The sequence below is a fragment of the Suncus etruscus genome, chromosome 11 (genome assembly GCF_024139225.1).
Source record: "Suncus etruscus isolate mSunEtr1 chromosome 11, mSunEtr1.pri.cur, whole genome shotgun sequence".
NCBI classification, from domain to species: domain Eukaryota; kingdom Metazoa; phylum Chordata; class Mammalia; order Eulipotyphla; family Soricidae; genus Suncus; species Suncus etruscus.
The window spans coordinates 20,353,214-20,367,360 of NC_064858.1; the positions used below are offsets into that span (position 1 = coordinate 20,353,214).

The following is a 14,147-nucleotide window of genomic DNA, read 5'->3' on the forward strand; positions in this document are numbered from 1 at the left end:
GTATTGACTATTTTCTTGTTACCACAAAGCCTACAGAATACAGTGGCATTCCCTAGGAAGCTCAGTTGACCCTGTCATACAAAAGCAGGGCTTGGTGTGACCTGTGACAGCAGCAAGATGGCCTGAGGAGTTTCCTGCCTCTTAGGAGTGTGTCATCAACCAATGCGGCAGGCAGCCATGGAGTCTCCGGCCTCTTCATAAAGTACGGCCTGAGCTCATTCATGGTCACTGTCACGTAGAAGCACATGCCCTTCTGTCAGTTCTTTGTGAGGCTATGTGTGATTTTTGGAGTGATATTCTCCCCCACAGATCAGGACCCTTTCCTTCAGAGTGTCACTTATCTAGACATGGGATGCCCTTGGCATGGCAATGAATCCCCAGCTTCTGGGGTACAGGATGTTTCTACGGTGCCATGTCATGATTTTCTAACCAAAGACAAGAGGTTTTTGATTTGAGGGGCTGACTTTGGCGGTTGTTTAATCTCTGAATCATGTCCTAGTGATGCTATGGGTGAGATAGAGCTTTGAAGAGGCCAACCGCCTTCATGTCAGCTGTAGTGTGTGAGTTTAAAATGTGTTGAAGAATTTGTTGGATAGCCAAGAATGTAAATATTTTTACTTAAGGTATTTTTAATTGTATGATAGGTAAAATAGCAGCTTGCATACTTTAAAGTATATTGATGTAATATAGTTTGTGAGCACATTTTTTCAGTCAAAAAGTCATAATTTAGGGGCAGGAGCGGTGGTGCAAGCAGTAAGGCATCTGCCTTGTCTGCACTAGCCTAGGACAGACCACAATCTGAGGATCTGAGGTTCAATCCCTCAGCACCCCATATGATCCCCCATGCCAGGAGCAATTTCTGAGTGTAAAGCCAGGAGTAACCCCTAAGAGTCACTGGATGTGGCTTAAAAACCAAAAAGTCATACTTTATGGATATTCATCTTTTTTATTTTTTTAATATTTTTATTTATACAACTTTAATACATACATGGTTGTGTTTGGGTTTCAGTCATGTAAAGAATAACACCCATCACCAGAGCAACGTTCCCATCACTAATGTCCCAAATCTCCCTCCTCCCCACCGAACCCATGCCTGTACTCTAGACAGGCTTTCTATTTCCCTTATACATTCTCATTATTAGGATAGTTCAAAACGTAGTTATTTCTCTAACTAAACTCATCACTCTTTGTGGTGAGCTTCCTGAGGAGAGCTGTAACTTCCAGCTCTTTTCTCTTTTGTGTCTGAAAGTTATTATTGCAAGAATGTCTTTCATTTTTCTTAAAACCCATAGATGAGTGAGACCATTCTGCGTCTCTCTCTCTCTCTGACTTATTTCACTCAGCATAACAGATTCCATGTACATCCATGTATAGGAAAATTTCATGACTTCATCTCTCCTGACAGTTGCATAATATTCCATTGTGTATATGTACCACAGTTTCTTTAGCCATTGATCTGTTGAAGGGTATCTTGGCTGTTTCCAGAGTCTTACTATGGTTAATAGTGCTGCAATGAATATAGGTGTAAGAAAGGGGTTATTGTATTTTTGGTTTCCTAGGGTATATTCCTAGGAGCGGTATAGCTGGGTCGTACAGGAGCTTGATTTCCAGATTTTGGAGGAATCTCCATATTGCTTTTCATAAAGATTGAACTAGATGGCATTCCCACCAGCAATGGATAAGAGTTCCTTTCTCGCCACATCCCCGCCAACACTGCTTGTTCTCATTCTTTGTGATGTGTGCCAATCTCTGGGGTGTGAGGTGGTACCTCATAGTTGTTTTGATTTGCATCTCCCTGATGATTATTGATGTGGAGCATTTTTCATGTGTCTTTTGGCCATTCTTATTTCTTCTTTGTCAAAGTGTCTGTCCATTTCTTCTCCCCATTTTTTGATGGGATTAGATGTTTTTTTCTTGTAAAGTTCTGTCAGTGCCTTGTATATTTTGGAGATTAGCCCCTTGTCTAATGGGTATTGGGTAAATAGTTTCTCCCACTCAGTAGGGGCGCTTGTATCCTGGGTGCTATTTCTTTTGAGGTGCAGAAGCTTTTCAGTTTAATATACTCCCATCTGTTAATCTCTGCTTTCACTTGCTTGGAGAGTGCAGTTTCCTCTTTGAAGATGCCTTTAGTCTCAATGTCCTGGAGTGTTTTACCTATGTGTTGTTCTATGTATCTTATGGTTTTGGGTCTGATATCGAGGTCTTCAATCCATTTGGATTTTACCTTCATACATGATGTTAGCTGGGGGTCTAAGTTCAATTATTTGCAAGTGGCTATCCAGTTGTGCCAACACCACTTGTTGAAGAGGCTTTCCTGCTCCATTTAGGATTTCCTGCTCCTTTATAAAAAAAATTAGGTGATTGTATGTCTGGGGAACATTTTCTGAGTATTCAAGCCTATTCCACTGATCTGAGGGCCTGTCCTTATTCCAATACCATGCTGTTTTGATAACTATTGCTTTGTAGTAAAGTTTAAAGTTGGGGAAAGTAATTCCTTCCATATTCTTTTTTCCAATAATTGATTTAGCTATTCTAGGGTATTTATTGTTCCAAACAAATTTCAAAAGTGCCTGATCCACTTCTTTGAAGAATGTCATGGGTATCTTTAGAGGGATAGCATTAAATCTGTATAATGCCTTGGGGAGTATTGCCATTTTGATGATGTTAATCCTGCCAATCCATGAGCAGGGTATGCGTTTCCATTTCCGTGTGTCCTCTCTTATTTCTTGGAGCAGAGTTTTATAGTTTTCTTTGTATAGGTCCTTCACATTTTTAGTCAAGTTGATTCCAAGATATTTGAGTTTGTGTGGCACTATTGTGAATGGGGTTGTTGTCTTTATTTATTTATTTATTTATTTATTTTTTTACAAATAATAGATTTATATAGGAAATTGGCAGGCTACAAAGTTAGCATACAAAAATTAATCGCCTTCTTGTACAGAATTATTGATAGAGCAGAAATGGACATTAAAAACAATCCCATTTAGATTAGTGCCACACAAACTCAAAATAATTGGAGTCAACTTAACTAAAGAGATTAAGTACCAATACAAAAAGTACAAAACAGTGCTTCAAGAAATAAAAAAGGACACAAGAAAATGGACACAAATATATGTTCATGGATTAGGAAGATTAACATCATTAAAATGGCTTTACTCCCAAAGCATTAAACAGTTTTAATGCAATTCCCCCAAGGATACCCATGGCATTTTTCAAAATGTTTATCAAACACTCCTGAAATTTATTTGGAACAATAAACACCCATGAATAGCTAGAGCAACTTTTAGGAAAAAGAATATGGGAGCTATCACTTTCCTGCTGTTTAAATTGTATTACAAACAATAGTCATTAAAACACATGGTATTAGAATAAAGAGATACTGTCAGATCAATGGAATAGACTTGAATATTTAGAGAATATTCTCCATACATACAATGAATTAATCTTTGATAAACTGACAAGAAAAGCAAAATGGAGAAAGGAAAGTCTCTTCAACAAGTAGAGTTGGAACTACTGAGCCACATGCAAAAAGAAAAAACAAAAAGAACTCAGACCTTCATTTAACACTATGCACAAAGCTCGAATCTAAGTAGATTTGATATATTTACATCAAACAAAACCATAAGGCATATAGAACAACATGTAGGTAAAACACTACATAACATTGAGACTAAAAGTGTCTTATGGTGGCAACATCACTCTGCAAATAAGTGAAAATGGAAATAATGATGGAACTATATTAAGCTGAGAAGTTTCTGCACCTCAAAGGAAAAAGTGAGTAGGTCACCCACAGATGGGAGAAACTATTCACTCAATACTCATCAGATAATGGGCTAATATTTAAGATATACAAAGATCTGAAAGAACATAACAATAAAAATACATCTAACTAAATCATCAAATGGGGAGAAGAAATGAACAGACACTTCCTCAAGGCAGGTTTACTGTTGCAAGCAAGGTAAGCACTCTAAATTCTCTGCCCTCTAAAACAAAATTATATTAAATATATGAAAAATGGTTTCTTTGGTTTTTTATTTGTTTCTTTGTTTTGCTTTTGGGGCCACAAGTAACTCAGGGGTTACTCCTGGATAAGAGCTCAGAAATTGCCACCGGCTTGGGAGACCATATGGGAGGCCCAGGTATCAAACCACAGTTTTACTAGATAAGACGCATGCAAGGCAAATACCCTACTGCTTGCACCTCTACTCTGTCCCAAATGTTTGGAAAATCTTTTATGAAGAGCATTTCATGAAATACTTCTCATTTAAAAGATAAAAATTAGCATCCTTTGCTCGCTTTGGCAGCATATATTAAAATTGGAATGATACAGAGAAGATTAGCATGGCCCATGCACAAGGATGACAAGCAAATTCGTGAAGCGTTTCATATATTTTGAAAAAAAATATTTATCATCCTGATTCTATAAAATATTTCTAGCAGCTGATGTCACTTTGGGTTTTCATTATCTATTTAAAAATCTTTTCTTTTTTAATTTATATAAAAATATTAATTTATTTGATGATTTCTGTGTTATACAGATATTAACTAAACATTAAACATTAATGTCTGGAAAATTCAAAATGGTAGACTTACATACAGTAGCTGTTATCTCTCTTTTTTAAGATTAAGAAATTAATATTTTTAAAATTTTTTTATTTTTAATTATGAGAACAAGGATGCAAAGAAAGAGGACAAGGTAAAGTTACAGTGGAAGGACAATCACCCATAACATAATTCTCAGAAGTCCCCTTGCTGATATATTAACTTTGAAATTTCAGCCAAAGAAGCAAAGAACATTAAGATAAATAAGACAGAATCCATGTAATTACTTTGTCCCTCAAGTCCCCAGATTGTAACACATTATAATATTTCTTAACAGCATACAAGGCAATCTAATGCCATAAAACTTACATAACTCCTTAAACATTACAGGCATAGTATTTTTTTACATTTCCATATACATGCATATTAGCTTAAGTTAACCTCAAATTTTAAGTGGTTTTTTTTTAAGGATTAGAGTCAAAGGAGCACAGTAAAAATGGTGTTAGAGTGGCAATTGTTGTTTGCATAGGCCCATCAAAATATGAGGGACATGGAAAGAAATAACCTTGGCCTAAATACAAAGAGACCCGACCCCTGAAGTTTCTTGGCACAAGACCAACTCTAAGCTCCAGGCAAGCTAGATTGTCCAATCCAAGACATTGTCTGTAGTGCCAACAAACTTTTATTTTTCACACAGTCTCTGTTGTTGGTATCATGTTTCTGTATTAAAGATCCTGGAATCTGCATATCCTACATTGAAGTCAGGATGTGGAGCGTCCTCTCGTTTCACCTCACAATCAAAGGGCAATGCAGGGAGCCCTGTTCTGTAAGCAGGTCGTTGTGGTTGTTAAATCTTCTCAGTGTTAAGGGGAGTCTCTTTTGAGCAGGTCTATGTCTGAGCAGTGTAGGGTCTTCCATGGTAGAGGATTGCTTCCAGGTGATGTTATAGACCAGCCTGAATGTTTCGTGGATGGCTTCCCTGGTTCAGGGGTAAATGGAAAATGCCCTTTCTTCTGAGGTCTGTGCCAGGTCAATGTTCAGGGTGTAAGGTCCCTTTGCACTACAAGATTTGTGTGTTCCAATCTCTATTATATAGGATCTTATTTGTATGTATAGTATTTTCCCATTTTAATGTCCTATGCAAAAAAGGAGCAATGCCACATGGTGTTATTGGCGCATATGGGGGCCATAAGAACAATTCCAACGATTCCCATGATATGATTCTATCATAAGCATTAAACTGGGGGAGTCTTTCACCAAAATTCCTTGTTAAACAGCTCAAAAAGAGAAGATAAAAAGCGGTTAGAATCGTCACTGTATAAGACAACATTTAGTAAGAATTATAGCTGTCAGAGAAAAAACACAAAATATTCTAAAGAAATACGTGTCCATTTTATGTATCTTGAAACAGTTTGGGGTTGTTACACACAATGCACGGCTTTGGTCTGTGATTAGGATTGTACACTACTGAAGTTAAAAAGAGTAATGTAGGTTAGTGACGTTTGGGGGGTTAGAGAGTTAAGGAGTAAAAAAGAGCTTTGTAGGGGTGTGTGAAAGGGCAGAATAAAAAATGAACATTCTAGATATGCAAAACATACTCTCAATACATGAAGTACGCGTGGGGGCATCAACCCCGCATGGTTCTGTAGTTTTTGGATGCATAGGGAGGAATTTCTCACCCCTGCGCCCCAGGGCCTGATTAACCGGGTGTGGCCCTGAAGACCCGCCTGGTGTGTGGGGATCTTGTTTCCCTGGACAAAGTGGACAGGCCAGGGGGCCTATGGCTAACTGTCCTGCCCAGAGCCCCCAACATACCAGTCAAACACACCCAGAAATCCTGGCATACGGAGTGTTCTGAGCCCAGCCGTGCCTCTGTTGTTTTTGGAAGCATAGGGAGGAATTTCTCACCCCTCCCCCCAGGGCCCGATTAACCAGGTGTGGCCCTGAAGACCCTCCTGGTGTGTGTGGGATCTTGTTTCCCTGGACTAAGTTTTCAGCCCAGGGGGGCTATGGCTAGCTGTCCTGCCCAGAGCCACCAACATACCAGTCAAAGGCACCCAGAACTCCTGGCATGCTGAGTGTTTTGAGCCTAGCCATGCCTCTCGGGGTTGTTGTCTTAATGTCCATTTCATCCTATTTACTATTGGTGTATAGAAAGGCCATTGAATTTTGTGTGTTAATTTTGTAGCGTGCCACCTTGGTATGTGAGTGTTTTGTTTCTAGAAGCTTTTTGGTAGAGTCTTTAGGGTTTTCTAAGTAGAGTATCATGTCATCTGCAAACAGTGAGAGCTTGACTTCTTCCTTTCCTATCTTGATGTCCTTGATATCTTTTTCTTGTCTAATTGCTATAGCGAGTACTTCCAGTGCTATGTTGAATAGGAGTGGTGACAGAGGACAGCTTTGTCTTATGCCATAATTTAGAGGGAAGGCTTTTATTTTTTTCTCCATTGAGGATAATATTGGCCACTGGCTTGCGGTAGACGGCCTTAACTATATTGAGAAAGGTTCCTTCCATTCCCATCTTGCTGAGAGATTTGATGAAGAATGGGTGTTGGAACTTATCAAATGCTTTCTCTGAATCTATTGATATGATCATGTGGTTTTTATTTTTCTTGTTGTTGATGTTGTCTATGATGTTGATAGATTTATGGATGTTAAACCATCATTGCATTCCTGGGATGAAACCTACTTGATCATAGTGGATGATCTTCTTAATGAGGCATTGAATCCTATTTGCCAAGATTTTGTTGAGGATCTTTGCATCTGCATTCATCAGCGATATTGGTCTTTAATTTACTTTTTTTGTAGCATCTCTGTCTGGTTTAGGTATCAGGGTGATGTTGGCTTCATAAAAGCTATTTGGAAGTGTTTCCATTTGTTCAATTTCATGAAAGAGTCTTGCCAGGATTGGTAGTAGTTCCTCTTGGAAAGTTTGAAAGAATTCATTATTGAATCCATCTGGGCCTGGGCTTTTGTTTTTGGGCAGACATTTGATTACCGTTTTAATTTCATCAATGGTGATGGGGGTGTTTAGATATGCTACATCCTCTTCCTTCAACCGTGGAAGATTATAAGAGTCTCAGAATTTATCCATTTCTTCCAGGTTCTCATTTTTAGTGGCATAGAGCTTCTCAAAGTAGATTCTGATTACCCTTTGAATCTCTGTCATATCAGTAGTGATCTCTCCTTTTTTTCATTCCTAATCCGAGTTATCAAGTTTCTCTCTTTCTTTGTTAGTTTTGCCAGTGGTCTATCAATCTTGTTTATTTTTTCAAAGAACCAACTTCTGCTTTCGTTGATCTTTCAGAATGTTTTTTGGGATTCCACTTCATTGATTTTGCTCTCAGCTTTGTTATTTCCTTCTGTCTCCCTAATTTTGGGTCCTTTTGTTGAGCACTTTCTAGTTCTATTAGCTGTGTCATTAAGCTACTCAGGTAAGCTCCTTCTTCCTTCCTGATGTGTGCTTGCAAAGCTATAAATTTTCCTCTCAGTACTGCTTTTGCTGTATCCCATAAGTTCTGATATTTTGTGTCTTTATTGTCAATTTTTTCGAGGAACCTTTTGATTTCCTCCTTGATTTCATCTCGGACCCACTGGTTATTGAGTATGAGGCTGTTTAACTTCCAGGTGTTAAATTGTTTCTTCTGAGTCCCTTTGGAATTCACAAATAATTTCAGAGCCTTGTGGTCAGCGAAGGTAGTATGCAAAATTTCTATCTTCTTGATGTTATGGAGGTATGTTTTATGTGCCAGCATGTAGTCTATCCTGGAGAATGTCCCATGTACATTGGAGAAGAATGTGTATCCAGGTTTCTGGGGATGGAGTGTCCTATATATATCCACTAGGCCTCTTTCTTCCATTTCTCGCCTCAGGTCTAGTATATTCTTGTTGAGTTTCAGTCTGGTTGACCTATCCAGTGTTGACAAAGCCGTGTTGAGTTCCCCCACAATCATTGTGTTGTTATTGATATTATTTTTCAGATTTGTCAACAGTCGTATTAAATATTTTGCTGGCCCCTCATTTGGTGCATATATGTTTAGGAGAGTTATTTCTTCCTGCTCTACATACCCCTTGATTAATATAAAATGTCCATTTTTGTCCCTTACAACCTACCTGAGTATAAAGTTTGCATTATCTGATATTAGTATGGCCACTCCAGCTTTTTTATGGGTGTTGTTTGCTTGGATAATTTTTCTCCAGCCTTTTATTTTGAGTCTATGTTTGTTCTGACTATTCAGGTGTGTTTCTTGTAGGAAGCAGAAGGTTGGATTGAGTTTTTTTGATCCATTTAGCCACTCTGTGTCTCTTGACTGGTGCATTTAGTCCATTGATGTTGAGAGAAAGAATTGTCCTGGGATCTAATGCCATCTTTATATCAAAGTTTGGTGTGTCTTTTGGTTAGTCTTGTCTTAAATTAGGTCTTTCAGTTTTTCTCTTAAGACTGGTTTTGAGTCTGTAAAGTTTCTGAGCTGTTTTTTGTCTGTGAAACCATGTATTCTTCCGTCAAACCGGAAAGTGAGTTTTGCTGCATATAGTATTCTAGGTGAAGCATTCATTTCATTCAGTCTTGTCACAATATCCCACCACTGCTTTCTGGCATTGAGTGTTTCTGGTGACAGATCTGCTGTAAATGTCAAGGATGCTTGCTTGAACGTAATTTCCCCTTTTCATCTTGCTGTTTTCAGAATTCTGTCTCTATCTGTGGGATTTGTCATTGTGACTAGAATGTGTCTTGGGGTGGTTTTTCTGGGGTCTCTTTTGGTTGGTACTCTTCGTGCATACAGGATTTGATCACATATATTCTTTAGCTCTGGAAGTTTCTCTTTAATGATGTTCTTGACCGTTATTTTTCCTGGAAATTTTCTTCCTGGGTCTCTGGGACTCCAATGATTCTTACGTTGTTTCTGTTGAGCTTATCGTAGACTTCTATTTTCATCTGTTCCCATTCTTTGACTAATTTTTCCATTGTCTGTTCATTTACTTTAAGTTTTTTTCCAATCTCTCCTGCTGTATGGAATTGTTATGTATCTCATCTTCCACAGCACCGAGTCAATTCTCAGCTTCTTATACCCTGTCCCGGAGCTTATCCATTTTGTCATTCACTTTGTTTACTGACTTTTTCAGACCTGTTAGTTGACATGTTATTTCAGTTTGGAGTTTTGTGATTTCTGTCTTCATATTTTCTTGGTTCTTATTATTGTTCTGTTCAACTTGATCCATGGTTTCTTTGAGTTCGTTGAGTATCTTCCATATTGCTTGTCTAAAATCCTTATCTGAGAGGTTAATTAGTTGGTTGGTCATTATCTGGTCATCAGAATTGTCATCTTTATTCTCTATGTCTGATGCTGGCCTGCGTTATTTCCCCATTGTCACACTTGTATTGTGGGTTTTTCTATGTGTTGTGGTGGTATTCATTGGCTATATGATGCAGGCAGCACACTCCTCTGGCTCCTTCCTTTCTGGATGGGCTGACTTGCCTCTACGGGAGGGGAGTCCTCCGTGGATAAAGCCTCACACTGGATCAAATTCTAGGCCGAGCATGCAACAGAGAAAACAGTCTAGAGAGAAATGCTTGCTTCTGTGATCCAGCACAGTTCTTAGTGTGATTTTTTCTTCTTATTGCAATGGTGTTCTTTTCTTAGAAAGAGTGCACGGCCGCGTAGCAAAGTGAAGCACCGTGCTCTGCTGGAGCCTCTTTTCGGCCCAGTCCCAAGAGGCTCATGCAAGAGGACAGTAGAAAGATACACAGAGGCAGTACTCACAGTTTTTCACAGTCGGGCCTCACTGGGCAGGCGCAGTTTCATGGATTTTCCCAGCCTGATGTCACAAACAGGGGACCCAGCTTCTGCAAAGCTTAGCCAGTTTTTATGTTCTGGAGTCCCGCCCTGAAAATGGCATCTGGGATAGCAAGTTTTCTGGGGCCTCTTTCTGGCTCACTCCCAAGAGGCTCACGCAAGAGGACAGTAGACAGATACACAGAGGCAGCACTCACAGTTTTTCCCAGTCGGGCCCCACTGGGCAGGCGTAGTTTCATGGATTTTCCCAGCCTGATGTCACAAACAGGGGACCCGGCTTCTGCAAAGCTTAGCCGGTTTTTATGTTCTGGAGTCCCGCCCTGAAAATGGCCTCTGGGAGAGCAAGTTTTCTGGAGCCTCTTTTAAGCTCACTCCCAAAAGGCTCACGCAAGAGGACAGTCGACAGATACACAGAGGCAGCACTCACAGTTTTAGATATTCATCTTTTTATAGCTGAGATTACAGAATTTTCTCCAAGACAATTTATAATATTATAATTATGCATGTTTGAGAGTAGATGAAGCAGGGGAAATAAAGGCTCAGATCTTGAGGACAGCTTGGAACTTTTATAGTCTATTATTCTTTCTGTTTTTTTTTTTTTCAGAGAATGCACATTTAGCTCTGCTTTGGGGATCAGTGGACCCAATTGAGTATTGGGGATCAAAACCCAGGTTGGCCACGTGCAAGTCAAATGCCCTCCCTGCTGTGTTTGTGTACTCTAAATTCCTCTTCTTTTCTCTTCTCTTCTCTTCTCTTCTCTTCTCTTCTCTTCTCTTCTCTCCTCCCCCTCCCCTTCCCTCTTCTCTTCTCTTCTCTTCTCTTCTCTTCTCTTCTCTTCTCTTCTCTTCTCTTCTCTTCTCTTCTCTTCTCTTCTCTTCTCTTTCTTTCCTTTCTCTTACTTTTCTTTCCTTCCTTCTTTTCTCTTCCCTTTCTTTCCCTTCCCTTTTTGTTCCTTCCCTTCCCTCCCCTCTCCTCTTTCTTTCCTTGTAATTATGATGCTTAAACAAATATATTAAGTGTCAAAAAAAGTCTTCATATCTGACTGACAATTGGAGAGAAGTAGAATTAAAGCAGTTTTAGAGTGTTTATTCTTGAGTCTTGCTTCTCTGAAAATTAAAGTGTAGGAATTTAGAGAAGAAAATGAGTGGTTTAGAATTTTTTAGAATGAAAACTGTAACAGTTAATTTCTTTTCAAAGAACTTCTAACATTTCTTTAGTAATCATCTACATAGTTATAAAAGTAATTTTTACCAAAGTTTTCATGCTTTCTAAATACCAAATTTCAGTGGAATTGACCTTTACCAGTAAAACTAGTTATAGAAGGAATTTATTTGGGGAACCTCCTTTGATATAGCTATTTTATTTATTTTTTAACTTTCTTGATTTAAACATCATGATTTACAAGTTTATTATACAGTTGTGTCTGGCATTTCATGTTCGAGCACCGGTCCTACCATCAGTGTAACATTTCCTCCACCATTGTGCCAATTTCCAAGCTACCCCTCACTTGGCCCCTTGGTAGGTATGAAATAATTTACTTTCATATTGCTTGTTACAACTAAATGACCAATGAACTTATAGAACTGTAACAGAAATGATCCCAATGGGATCATTAAGTTATTGAGGGTTTACTAAGCTGTTTGTATGTCGGTGTCAAGTATAGCCGTGGACTGATGTGTCTGGGAAGATTTGCCAACATTATGATGTCCTTTTGAAAATTATTTGTCAAAATTTCCATTTTTAAATGTTTTGTTTGGGGACCATACCTGGGCTTGCTCCTGGCTCTACACTCAGGAATCATTCCTGGAGAGCCTCAGGGGCCATAAGGGATTCTGGGGATAGAACCCAGGTTGGCTGTGAGCAAGGAAGGTACCTTTACCTGCTGTATTACCAGTCTGGCTCCATTGTTTCATATGTTAAATGAAATTTGGATAGCTGACTCAAAGTAGGTCTATAAATAGAACCAAAGTTGAAAGTACATTTGCAAAACATTTTTAAAACTATTCCAGATTTTATTGGATGCATATGAAAATTAATTTGATCAACAGTTCTTTCAAATGCATAAACTCATTTGTGCTCTGTGTGATAGAAAGGTGGGCCTACCAGCCTGGGTATTATTAGATTAAATGACTCAGAGAGATAGCCACTCCCCAGGACTGGGAACCTACTGACAGACTTGGCTTCTGGCAGCTTAGCAAAGGAATTTGGTGGTCCCTTAACACACTTCAAGTTATGTGTATATATCTAAGTTGATGTCTCATCTTGTTTCTGTAGGTAGAATCAAGTTTTGAATAAATTAGGAGCATAATCACTGTGCTTATCTTTAGACTTAGAAGGTGTTTATGGCCACTAAAGTCCATTGGCCACTAGTCTGTATGCACTTGTGTTTGGGCTTCCTGAGAGTGTAAGGCCTCCCCTGTTTGTCAGACATCTTACCGACTTCCAGAGGTAGTGCTATGCCCATTTCTCATCAGATGTGCAGGGCAGGGGCTTTGCTGTGGAAATTTACATGTGATTCCCCAGAGAACTGATAGTTTCTAGAAGTTTTATGCTGTCCCATTCCTGGTAAGCCAGTGTTCAGAGCAAGCTGTTCACCTGGATAGTTGGGATTGGGGTCCCCTAGAGAAGCTGGGTTTTCATACATGGTGAGAAGTAGTCTCTGTCTAGAATTATTAGACACGTGTGGGAACTATCTCCAGTTCACTGTTCCTGACAAGGGTGCATAAAGCACTGCCCCCTTTTCAGGGAAAATAAAACCACAAGCAAAAAACAAACAACCAATAAAAACAACAACAAAAAAAACCCAACCCAATATATTCCCCATAATACACATATAATAGAGCAAATGGCTTGAGGGCATCGAGCCTGGAGGGAATCGGGCCTGGAGGGCATTTTTCTTGTACACAAGGTTTAATCCCCAACACCCCAAAATCTGAAAACCTGCCAGAAGTAATTTCTGAGAGCTAGGAGTAACTGGAGCACTACTGTGTGGGGGCCTACCCCTTCCTTCACAAAAGAGCAAACAGTCTGCCCCTTTCATCCTCCATGGCACCGATGCTGCTGCTAACCCAATGGGTCTCACTCCCACTAATGCACAAAATGGAACTTTCTAGAGGATTTTTGTTTGTTTGATTTTTTGGGCCACACCCAGTGACACTCAGGTGCGCCTCCTGGCTATGCGTTCCAAAATTGCTCCTGGCTTGGGGAGCATATGGGATGCCAGGCTATCTAACCGCTATCTGTCCTAGGCTAGTGTGGGCAAGGCAGACACCTTACTGCTTGTGCCACTGATCCAGCCCCTCTAGAGGTTTTATGCTGTTTTCCTTGTCTTCCCTCCTTCCACATAGGCATTCTTACTGCAGAACTTATGGGCATCAAGGAACTGAGTTCTAGCTAGAAAAAAGATGGGGTTCCTTTTCTGCAACCACTGATTTATGTGTTATCACCCCCTAGAGGACTCAGTGACAATCTGTAAGTGACAAAGCATGTAATGTCATTCTAACAGCAAGAGGAGAGGTCTGTGTGTCTTAGCCTAAGCTCACTGCTGGGGGTGCTGAGAAAAGAAGATTCTTGCTTTTGGGAAGGGGGAGAAGTTTAACTCTCAGGTATAGGCACTGAGACAGAAAAAGAATACACATTTGCATTTAAAATCAGCTCCTTGCAGAATTTATTGACCTGAGACTGTAAATCCTTGGAATATGTCTTTATTCAGTTTCATGGACATACAGATGTTGATTTATTATTTTCACTATCAGCATAACTCAAAAAGTATTGGTTCAGAAAGTTGTTTCCAATGTAGAGGTCCGCTAA

At 39.4% G+C, this 14,147-nt stretch overlaps 1 non-coding gene across 1 annotated transcript; it reads left to right on the forward strand.

Annotated features, from left to right (window-relative positions):
* The first annotated feature begins 4,290 nt into the window (after nucleotides 1-4,290).
* On the forward strand, nucleotides 4,291-4,393 carry LOC126023543 (U6 spliceosomal RNA). Its single transcript, XR_007500658.1, has one exon. It is a non-coding gene; the product is annotated as a U6 spliceosomal RNA (small nuclear RNA).
* The last annotated feature ends 9,754 nt before the right edge of the window (nucleotides 4,394-14,147 follow it).